Source organism: Limanda limanda, chromosome 11, assembly GCF_963576545.1.
Source record: "Limanda limanda chromosome 11, fLimLim1.1, whole genome shotgun sequence".
In the NCBI taxonomy this organism is placed as follows: Eukaryota; Metazoa; Chordata; class Actinopteri; order Pleuronectiformes; family Pleuronectidae; genus Limanda; species Limanda limanda.
The window spans coordinates 4,497,929-4,509,022 of NC_083646.1; the positions used below are offsets into that span (position 1 = coordinate 4,497,929).

The following is an 11,094-nucleotide window of genomic DNA, read 5'->3' on the forward strand; positions in this document are numbered from 1 at the left end:
TTTCTGGAGCTCAGAGATTTATACAATAACATAATGCTGCGAAAATAAAGTCACATGTGGGAATTAGATCATAATATTACGAGAATTAAGTCATAATATTACAAGAAACATTTGTGTTTTAATGAGAAAAAAGGTTGTTATGTTTAGAGGATAGAGTCATAATTTAATGAGAAAAATGTGGAAATATTACGAGAATTAAGTTAATTTGAGAAACTCAGAATGTTATGAAAGTTAAGTGGTCATTTAATGAGAACAATGTTGTAATATGAAAAAATTGGCCTTCGGATATTCCCCCCCTAAAATGACATGTAGCCAAAAATTCACACTTTATTCTCGTTCATTTTTACTTGAAACTTGTATTTGTAATATTTTACTCAATATAACTTATTCTCATAGTTTTACTTTATGTTGTTCTCCTAATACTACATTGTTTTCACAGTATTACGACTTCATTCTCGTAATATTATTCTCAAAACCTCGGATCTTTAATGGACTCTAATACTCGCTGGTTCTATATGAGCAGATCAGCCCATAAGTCCCGTGTTGACAAGTATCTGTCCTCAGATAAAACACTAAGTCTGTGACCTTCACTGTCCCCGGAGCTGAGCCGTATGGGAAAGTAAAGGTTTCCTGAGGTAAGTCACACATCCAGTCTACTGCTGGTTCAAATGGTTTATTCACCTGCTTGTGAAGGTTTAAATATCAAATGTACATGTGTGCATCCCCTTCAGTGAATAAAGCAGAAATTCTATTTGTACTAGATGAATATTCACAAGCACCAGCTCCTCTGACTCTTTCTCTGTTTACTTCCCGTGCTGCTCATTTACTTTATCGCTTCTCTCCTTTTCACTCTCTTTCAAAAGCTCCACGACTGCTGAGAACTTAATGGCATTTTAAATAAAAGCCCATTTTGCTGAAGGTTGCCAGAAGCTGAACTAAATGGATTCGAATTGAAAGTAAGTGGATTTTGACACCGCGGCCCGTTCAAGGTCGAGCCCGGCCTGGTTCCGAGTCGTGCACCACTCAAGCTCCTGTTATTCAAGGTTAATCCCACAAATTGTGTTGGGTTTAAGTTGCATTTAACCTACATAGAGGCCGTGGGTTGTGTCTCGATCCGGGCCCGCTGGTCTCTGATCCACCACACACTCTGCACAATGTCCATTTGGCTGGCTTTGCATCACATGACCTCTTTGGTTGGTAAAGAGAATATTAAAAGAAGGAAAATACAACTTAATCTGGATAAAGTGCTGCAAGCAAAAGGGAGGAGAGAGAGAGAGAGAGAGAGAGAGAGAGAGAGGACAGGACAGCAGACGCCCGGAGATGATATGTAATAGTGAGGCCAGATTCCTACAGATTCCATAATCCCTGATCAAGATAAATGTAACGTGTTTTCTCTGTTTTCATTTGCTCATCTGTTTCTACCTCACAGCAAAAAACCAGGTCAGCACAGATTTCCACTTTGGCTCCAAAGCCGGATATTTTCAGCAATTTCTTCCGAGGCGGACCGGATAAATTTAGTGCCCTGAGCGAGATATTCTTAGCGAAAATCAACAACGAGTGGGGATTTACCAGCGTTTCCTTTATTCCTGTTGAACTTTTATGTAACAGACGTTCTGAGAAGGAAGCGAGAGCAGATCTGATGAACTGTGACACACAACGTAAAACCATAATTACATCATCAGTGAAACACCAGAGTGGGGTAAGCAGGTGAGACTGAGCCTATTGCTCGAGGGAACTTCGGCAGAACAATCAGATGCTCTCGGATCCTGTGACCTTTTCGTATTACAAGACGCTCTCTTTAAAGTCCGGGCCGACTTCTCCCGAATCCATCATCGTGAGGACTGCTCTGTTGATCTGGGCTGGAAACGCCTGTGGTCGACCACAGAGCGCCCGGTTGTGATTCAGGCCGCGCTGGCGTTCAACTCCACCGAACACGAGTGTGGAATCCCACGTTTCTCGTGAAACTCGGAGGTTGAACCTGCCGCCCGCACTGAAAGATGACACCAACAGTTGCCGCTCGTCCAGAAAGCCACAGAATATCAGGTTGTTTTCACATCAACACAACTTCCTAAAGTTTCACATCGAGTTTCCCTGATGGAATAAGGACGGACTGAGCCGAGGTTAAAAGGTTCTTCTGCCCCAAAACGTCTCTGAGCGGATTCATTACACGTAAGATGCATTCAAAAGCAACATGTTGCTCTTCATATGTTTCTGCTGTTTAACTGCTGTGTGCTGGAACAAAGGGGAAAAGCACTGAAAGCACCAGAAGGACAAAATGTCTCCACAACGCTTTTGGTAATTCTCCAGCTCGAGCACATAAAAACACAGTAAAGATCTAATTAAGCTTTGTTTTCCCTCTGGATCTCTGCTGCGTTACTTTGTTAAACAAACTTTATGTTCTGTCAGAAAACACAGCACATGGTTTTATATAGCATCAGAGCAAAGACGACATTTGGGACTTTAACATTAAACTTTGTTAGCGTTTAGCTTATTTATAGTTTTCAGGCTTAATATCTTAGAAACTAAAATCTGACCTCGGGTTCTGAGACGTCCGGGGGTCACTGAAAAGGTTCAGAGGTTCATCTTCTTTCCAAACTGAATATACACAGAGTGACTGCTGATGGGAAAGTAAAGAGTTCTCCTTCTAAAATAGTTATGCATTTAAAGATTGCATCATCTGTGTTTGTTAATAATTAAATGATGAATTTAACCCGGGAACGCACAGACATGCTCGACATTTAATTGACCCCATGGTTACAGCAGCTTCCCTGAACTCACCACGGTCCAATGAAATCAGGCAGAAAGACGACTTGCAGGATATTGCAGCATCGAAACCCGGAGGAGTTTCTCTAATGATGATATGAAATAATTATGAAGTAATCTTATCGAATGGTGGCTTGTGCCGGCACAACAAAAACATACCAGCGGCTGTGTGATGGTTCCCTTCCCGACCCTCGCTAAGTGTTGGTTAAATAAACCAACACACTCACGCTCTCCGAGGACAGATGAGTTCCTTAAACGCATCCCACTTCACAGACAAATGTGATTTGTTAACACAAAAGGCTTTTAACACTTAATTACCCACTTCCACAATCGTTAGAGGGAAAAGAGAAATGATGAAAAATGAAATTTCAAGTGGTAATCTGCGAGACTGCTTTTTGAATTGGTCCATGTCTGAGTGGCTCAGTGACGGCGAGAGAGCATCTGTCAATCAAACAGTACGGACAGGAACGACCTGATACCAGACTTCATGTGTTTAGAAAGAAATTAATAATATTAATAAAATTAAAATTAATTAATATATCCGATGTTTACGTGATATCATATCAGAAGTGAATGGTTAATAATCATATTTATGGTTTATTCCGCTGTAATCTGATCGAGCTGTGGTTGAATAAAACTAGTTTGGTGGTTTGAAATCACAAAATTCTAAATAAATGCTCCAGATCCTGAGGTTTCATCTGCTTTTCCCTGTTTAATATCACTGTTAATTGATCAAATTGGAAAAGACAAGCAGTCTCACAAAGTCACGTTGTGGTCCGAGATACTTCAATGTGCATTATCTGCTGCTTTCAGAAATAACTCACTTGTTCAAAAACCGCGAGCAGATTCGTGCATTATCACTTAGTGAAGGAGATTAATGATAAATCCACAGATGTATTTACATTAACACACGAGATCTCATCACTTTATAAACTTCTCTGACGTGGAATGATCCAAAAGGTTCAATATCAACTGGAGATCAGTTTTTTTTTTACTGGATTTAAAATCTAATCAGGCAGGAATCCAGCCGGTGACCAGCAGCAGCTGAGGAGCTCACCCGGGCTGCAGCCGCTCCAAAACCAACACAGCTAAACCAACAGCAAATCACCAACAGGCTGTTTGAAGAGCCTCCGTCGTGCAGCGCTTTAATCAACACTCCACTCAAATCACAGCGAACAGCACACTTCAGTCCTCCTCCTCCTCCTCCTGCTCCTCCTCCTCCTCCTCAGGATGGGCCTGCATCACCTCCCTGTCCCCTGGTCTGAAGAGGAGCCCCGCCTCTATCTGCTCATTACCTTAATTGATGTTTAACCCGTAGATCAGCAGCTGATGATGGCTCAATTAAGAGCTTGCTGGAGGACAGGGATTAGTCCTGTGTAAGTCAGGCGGTTTGTTGCCTCTCAGCCTCGGCCTCTCTGGATCCTGATCCCTCGCTCCGGCCCCCGAGGTCAGAGCAGGGACGCCGTGTTGGCAAATACGTCCGACCTGATTTCCACGAGGGAACGATCACCCTGTGCATGAAGGGCTGCTCATCCTCACACTCCTTCAAAGTGGCAACTGATCGTTGTTTTTTGTTCAATCCATAAAATGTTACGAGATTATTAATTGTTGATGAGAGGAGATCAAATGAGCTTGAACGCTCTTTCTTGACCTTGGAAATTGAATTTTGTTGAAATGTTCTTCTCACCAGGTTCAGTAGGTTTGTCTCCAGGAGGAGAAGATACATGTTCTGGTTTTACAGAGAGCAAAGTACTGAAGGTAAAGGACGGCTAGGTACCTGGGCCCATTTCCATATATCGCAAATGATATTAAATTGATTCAAATGCATTAACTACTCAACCCCACACAAGCCTATGTGCTAATGAGTGCTCAGCATGAAACAGTTGCCAGTGAACTTCCTCGTTCTCATTTCGATGCTGAAAACCAAGAGATCACTCAAGTGACTGAGCTGTAATTGCTTCAGCTTTGCTTCTGCACGTTAAACTCTGGCCTGGGCCAAAGAAAACAAACCACAGGCCACATCACAGAGTCTCAGCCGACCTGGTTCCTCCTGCCTGGTGCTTCCATGGCTGCAGGCACAGGAGGGAGGCCATTTTGAAATGGCAGTGGGGGGAGAGTGGATCGTGAGGTGAGGCTTGCTGCTGCTACTTCTCACATTAAGTGGCTGATGGTCTCCTCTTTGTACAAAAACACCTTTGGCTTCAAGTTCCATTAACGGAGAGGGAGGGCGGACGTTTCTTTCCCTCTCTCAATGTGCCGGAGCTAAGCGCTGCCCTGCGATGATTGAATCATAGCCATAATAGCAGAAGGCAGAGGCCTGCTGTGCAGCTGAGTTCTTCCTGTTCTCCTCGCTCAGCGTGGGAACAGCCGCGGACAAAATCTGCCTCGGAATCAGCAACAAAAGAGGCCATGAAGCAACACGGCCGGAGCAGGTAGTAATTGCTTCTTTCTGCTGAAATGATCGTTTCGGTTTGAAAGGAGCTGGACTCGTGGAAGCTTTCAGTCTGACAGCGATGACCGGGCATGCTCGTCTCACTGGGCTCACCGGGTCGTTCCTGGAGCAGGAGCACGGGTCAGCTGCAGGCGAGCACACGGAAAACACGTGTCCAGCTCCGAGGCTGCTCTACGGTACACGGCCGAGCTCTGAAGGGAAACAGCCAAATCAACGAGGTGGCGGAGACTCGTCCTCCAGGACTCAGCAGCGTCCTGTCCCTGCTGCTGGGATGTGAAACAAATTGATGTCACTTTCTGCTCCCACTCCCTAACGCAGCCCTGGCTTCAGCAGTGATTACAGCCCATCGATACTCAGCCCGGCCAACAAACACATTGATTAGTGAAAATTAGACCCCAGTTACAATTACAGTGCGAGCCAACGTCCTGGGTCCCACTGTGGAAGTGTGGAGGGCCCTGACTAATGGAGAGCGCTGCCATATCTGTCAGGGAATTAATAAGCTGCTGCTCGCTCTCCTGCCTCATTCGGAGCTTTGGCTGGGACCTGATTCAGCTCTCCACTGACCACAGAGTCATTAGAACACCAGCAGCAGGTAGAGCAGGGAGGATCTCATCCAGGAGGATTATCTTCATCATCACGAGTCCAGAATCAACACATGACCTCATCTGGGACACTTGAGGAACGACTTCACCAAATCATCTAGTCACTAAAGAGTCAGTGAATCTATTTTCCTCTCGATCAACGAATGGATTCAGTATTTAAAATCCAAAATACTTAAATTAAACTAAAATCTGATCCTCTACCTCCACCAAGGAGGTTGGATCCATAACTGTTTGTTATTCTGTCAGAAGGATTCTGCAAAAACTACAGAACCGAGCTAAAGGAAACTTGGTGGAAGATTTCTCAGAAAATATCAGGCTGTTAAATTAAAAATGTTGTTTTGTATAAAACAAAGGGAGGGAACGGCTTCCTGAATTCGGCACAACAATCTCCATCGGTCCGTTAGATCTGGAGCTTTCACTCACATGACCTACTTTTATCGGCATTTTGAAGACCGATAGGAACCTATAACTATCGAAATCAAGCATTTATTGATTGGAAATGAACTCGCAGACAGATTAGATGTTGGAATTTAGTAATTTAAATCAAAATAAAACTGTCAAACACTCAATGGTTCCAGTTTCTCCAGTGAGAAAATAAAAAAAAACCCAAAAGGTTTTCCACCGTTATCGAGACAAGTGAAGACACGAGAGGAGGTGTCACCGTGTTCCGACACTCTGCAGGAAAACATCTGTCAAGTAATCAATCATGATAATACGTTTCTGTACAAATGTTAAAGCCTGCACCTGCACATGTGAAAGAACACGTCTGTGCACTCAGCCGCTCGTCTCCTCACGTGACGCCGACAGACCCCCCCCCCCCGCTCGGTCACGTCTGGAGAGCACGGCGGCCTGTGTTTGCTCTTCAGCAGGAAGCTGCAGCAGGAGAGAATGATTGTACTTCCTCAAATTAACAGCAGCGAGGAGGGAGGAGGCGGGAGGAAGAGGGGGAGGTGGTTCTTCGCCCCCCCCCCCCCCCCACCCCACTGTGTTTTGACTGTAGCCAGCAGAGCACACGATGCAGCACATGGCAGAACTTCAGTGAGGAAAACCAAAAACCAAAAAGTCCTGCTCCTCCACAAACCTCCGAACTCTGACTCTGGCAGTTTGGACGGACGCTCGGCAGAATAATATCAAGATGGCTCCTTCTCTCTTCTCTGCTGAGGAGAGCTGCTCCTTCTCTCTTCTCTGCTGAGGAGAGCTGCTCCTTCTCTCTTCTCTGCTGAGGAGAGCTGCTCCTTCTCTCTTCTCTGCTGAGGAGAGCGACTCCTTCTCTCTTCTCTGCTGAGGCTCCGGCTGCCGTCACGCTGCTCAGGACACAAAAGCCCTTTTCTGGAGTTGAGCCTGTAACTTATCTGGAGCTTAAGCTTTTGCACTGAACAAGTCCAGTTACAATATTTTGTTCAATTTGTGGATTGTGTTCCCATGTGAGAGCGTGAGAAGTGGGGGGGGGGGGGGTTGGGGGTTCCTCCAGAGACTTGAGAGACCACAGCTGCACCGAACTCCAGATCTTGTCCAGATATAATGTGATGTATGTGAAAACCTAAAAGTCAGAGTCAGTAACCGAGGACCTTTTCCAGGCCTCAAGTGAACCGTCAGCAGAATGTGAAAGTGAGAAAACAGCCAAATCCAGAGGATTCACCGTGAGCGAGTGGGCGTGACCAGGAGGTTTCTCACGAGGAAAAGTGTCACATAATCAAATGGATATGAAGGACGACTGTTTGACATCATATTTTATGAGATCACAGGAAATAAGAAGATGATTCATGGTGTTAAAATTTGGGTCAAATCCCTTTCAACTTCTCATCAGCATCTGACTTTTTCGAAAGCTCCGACAAATCTGACTCTGCATCTTCTAAACTCCAGAAAACCAAACATGTGAGTGCAGGTCAAATCCTTCCACTACCACTATGAGGTGGTGTGGCCTAGGGGGTAGAGTGGTCGTTCTCAATCCCAACTCTTCCCCAACTGCATGACGAAGTGTCCTTGGCAAGACACTGAACCCATAAATGGCCCCTCAGAAAAATGTTAAGTGTACTAATTGTAAGTCGCTCTGGACAAAAGCGTTAGCCAAATGACATGTAATGTAATGTACCATCGTTCAATGGAACTAAACCCAAATATAACTGAGGGTCAGTTCTCAGCGTCTCAATCTTCATAGGACCAACGTTTCACCAAACTCTCGGCCTGGAGGGATCTGTACGACCTTCATGAGATTTAAGAGTTTGAGCTTTGAACTGCGGAGGAATGAGAGGAGGAAAACCATCAGACGCTAGAGACTCTCACTTCTCAAAGTCTGAGGATTGAATTTGTTGTTTCCCAGGACGAACGTGGATCAGCCCGGTGAGACGGGTTGAATCTAACAGAGGAACCGGTGAATCCTCGGTGGATGGGTTTGATCTCTGAGCTGATGGATTCAGGTACGTCTATCCAATCCACCACATCTCTGTCTCACCGTCCTTATCTGAACAAACACTCACAGGCCTCTGAGGCGAACTCAGTCAGACACTCAGGAAGAAGCACTGATCGGCTCGGCACCCTTATCTGGACCGTCCCCCCCGGGTACTGTGACATCTTTCTACAGAACCTGCAGGCGTCATCTGTCCACATCCCTCTGCTGCACAAGGTGATGATGTAAGAGATAACAGTTCCTCCTCCTGACATGTGAGACTTCCCTCCAGAGACTCACACTCATTGTCTCGCTGCCTCACCTCTCTCCCATCAGACTCTCCCAGTCCCCTGCCTCTCTCCCAGTCCCCTGCCTCTGTCTCCCAGTCACCTGCCTCTCTCCCAGTCACCTGCCTCTGTCTCCCAGTCACCTGCCTCTCTCCCAGTCACCTGCCAGTCACCTGCCTCTCTCTCCCAGTCACCTGCCTCTCTCCCAGTCACCTGCCAGTCCCCTGCCTCTCTCCCAGTCCCCTGCCTCTCTCCCAGTCACCTGCCTCTCTCCCAGTCACCTGCCTCTCTCCCAGTCACCTGCCAGTCACCTGCCTCTCTCCCAGTCCCCTGTCCCCTGCCTCTCTCCAAGTCACCTGCCTCTCTCCCAGTCCCCTGCCTCTCTCCCAGTCACCTGCCTCTCTCCCAGTCACCTGCCAGTCACCTGCCTCTCTCCCAGTCCCCTGTCCCCTGCCTCTCTCCAAGTCACCTGCCTCTCTCCCAGTCACCTGCCTCTCTCCCAGTCACCTGCCTCTCTCCCAGTCCCCTGCCTCTCTCTCCCAGTCACCTGCCTCTCTCCCAGTCATCTGCCTCTCTCCCAGTCACCTGCCATTCACCTGCCTCTCTCCCAGTTCCCTGCCTCTCTCCCTGCCTCTCTCCCAGTCCCCTGCCTCTCTCCCAGTCCCCTGCCTCTCTCCCTGCCTCTCTCCCAGTTCCCTGCCTCTCTCCCAGTCACCTGCCTCTCTCCCAGTCACCTGCCTCTCCCCCAATCCCCTGCCTCTCTCCCAGTCACCTGCCTCTCTCCCAGTCCCCTGCCTCTCTCCCAGTCACCTGCCTCTCTCCCAGTCACCTGCCTCTCTCCCAGTCCCCTGCCTCTCTCTCCCAGTCATCTGCCTCTCTCCCAGTCACCTGCCTCTCTCCCAGTCCCCTGACTCTCTCTCCCAGTCATCTGCCTCTCTCCCTGCCTCCCTCCCAGTCCCCTGCCTCTCTCCCAGTCCCCTGCCTCTCTCCCTGCCTCTCTCTTCCAGTATAAACACAACACAGACATGAGACCTGACGGGACATATCTTCATTACTGGGCTGCAGAACTGTTTCCGGGTCTGAGGAGGAAATTAGAAGTTGTGATGTCTCTCTCTCTCTCTCTCTCTCCCGGGAGGAGGAAGCAATCACTACAGCGACGAGAGCACAATCATCGGAAATGGGCTCATGAAGGAGACGTGAAATTATTGGAGCGACACAACAGCTTAGAGGATGTGAGGACACACACACACACACACACACACACACACACACACACACGCACAAAACACACAAATACACACAGTCACACACACACAAACACACAGTAAACCTGTCACTTTACGTGTAAACTGAATTGATGACGCTATAAAAGTTATAGCGCCGCTCGGTTCCTGCTGATCAAACCGGATGAGCCACCGGTTACCGAGGAGAGGAGCTCGAGCACCGGGACTCGATCCAGAGGAACCTCAGCTGTCACGGGCTGTCCTCACACACACAGACACACAAACACACAGACACACACACACACACACACCGGAGACATGAGGAGACTCACCGGAGCAGCGGGTCCACATCTGTGTGCTGACGCCGCGGACCAGCGTCTCTCGGTGGGATCAAAGCGCTGGCGGGCTGAGATCAAAGCGCTGGCGGGCTGAGATCAAAGCGCTGGCGGGCTGAGATCAAAGCGCTGGCGGGCTGTGATCAAAGTGTAACTCTCCGCGCCGCCTCGCAGCAGAACCTGATCCAGTGGAACTGTGAGTTCAGGCAAATGGAGCCTGATCCGCCCTGAGCGCCGCTCCGCTGACTGACAGCCACCACGGGCCAATGGGAGCGGGCGGTGCGCGCCGCGGCGGCCAATCACGGGCCGGCTGCAGAGCTGTCAGAGGGTGGGCGGGGCCGGTGGCGACATCATGTGTTAAGACTCCGTATCCCTCCGCTGGTCGTGTTTTGACAGCAGCGAGTGACTTTCACAGCAAATCACAGCCCGGACCCCCCCAACCCCCCCCCCCCCTTCCCCCCCACACACACATTAATAACACATTAACAAGACATTAATAACACATTAATAACGCAGTGAATCTGGACCCTCACACAGAAGAAGCTTGAACACCAGAGTTCAGACCCTCTGGTGACATTTGTTCAGTTTGACAACACAACAGTGTGTGTCTGTCACCCGCTCAACAAACACACAAACTCTGCGTCACTTGTGTCTCCACTCACACTGTGATAAACACAAACCGTTCGATCAAACAGCTTTTACTTTCACTTCAGGTTTCCGAGCAGAGGACTACTTTGCGTGTCCTCGGCGGAGGAACACGGTGTTGACAGTGAGGGAGGCAGTGACGTGGCGGTGACGCTGTGAGGCGCGTGTCACCGCGGCACACGTGCACGCGTTCACTCTCTCACGCGCTCAGGTTCACACGAGGATGATGAATAGAAAAGTGTTTTATTCTTTATTCAAGTGACGTCAGTGAGGAGCAGGCACAGGCTTTTTATACCAGAGTGAAAGTTAAGATGTTCAGTAGCTGAGATGTTGTTGTTTGCTGAGATGTTGTTGTGACGTTCAGTAGTTGTGATGTTCAGTAGTTGAGATGTTCAGGAGTT

General features: G+C 48.0%; 1 protein-coding gene across 1 annotated transcript in view; it reads right to left on the minus strand.

Moving 5' to 3' along the window:
• Positions 1-10,249, minus strand: part of mef2d (myocyte enhancer factor 2d) — a 79,100-nt gene extending 68,851 nt beyond the window's left edge. The window contains 1 exon segment of the mRNA XM_061081470.1: positions 10,046-10,249. The gene's annotated coding sequence lies outside the window, so the exon portion shown is untranslated.
• Positions 10,250-11,094: the final 845 nt, after the last annotated feature.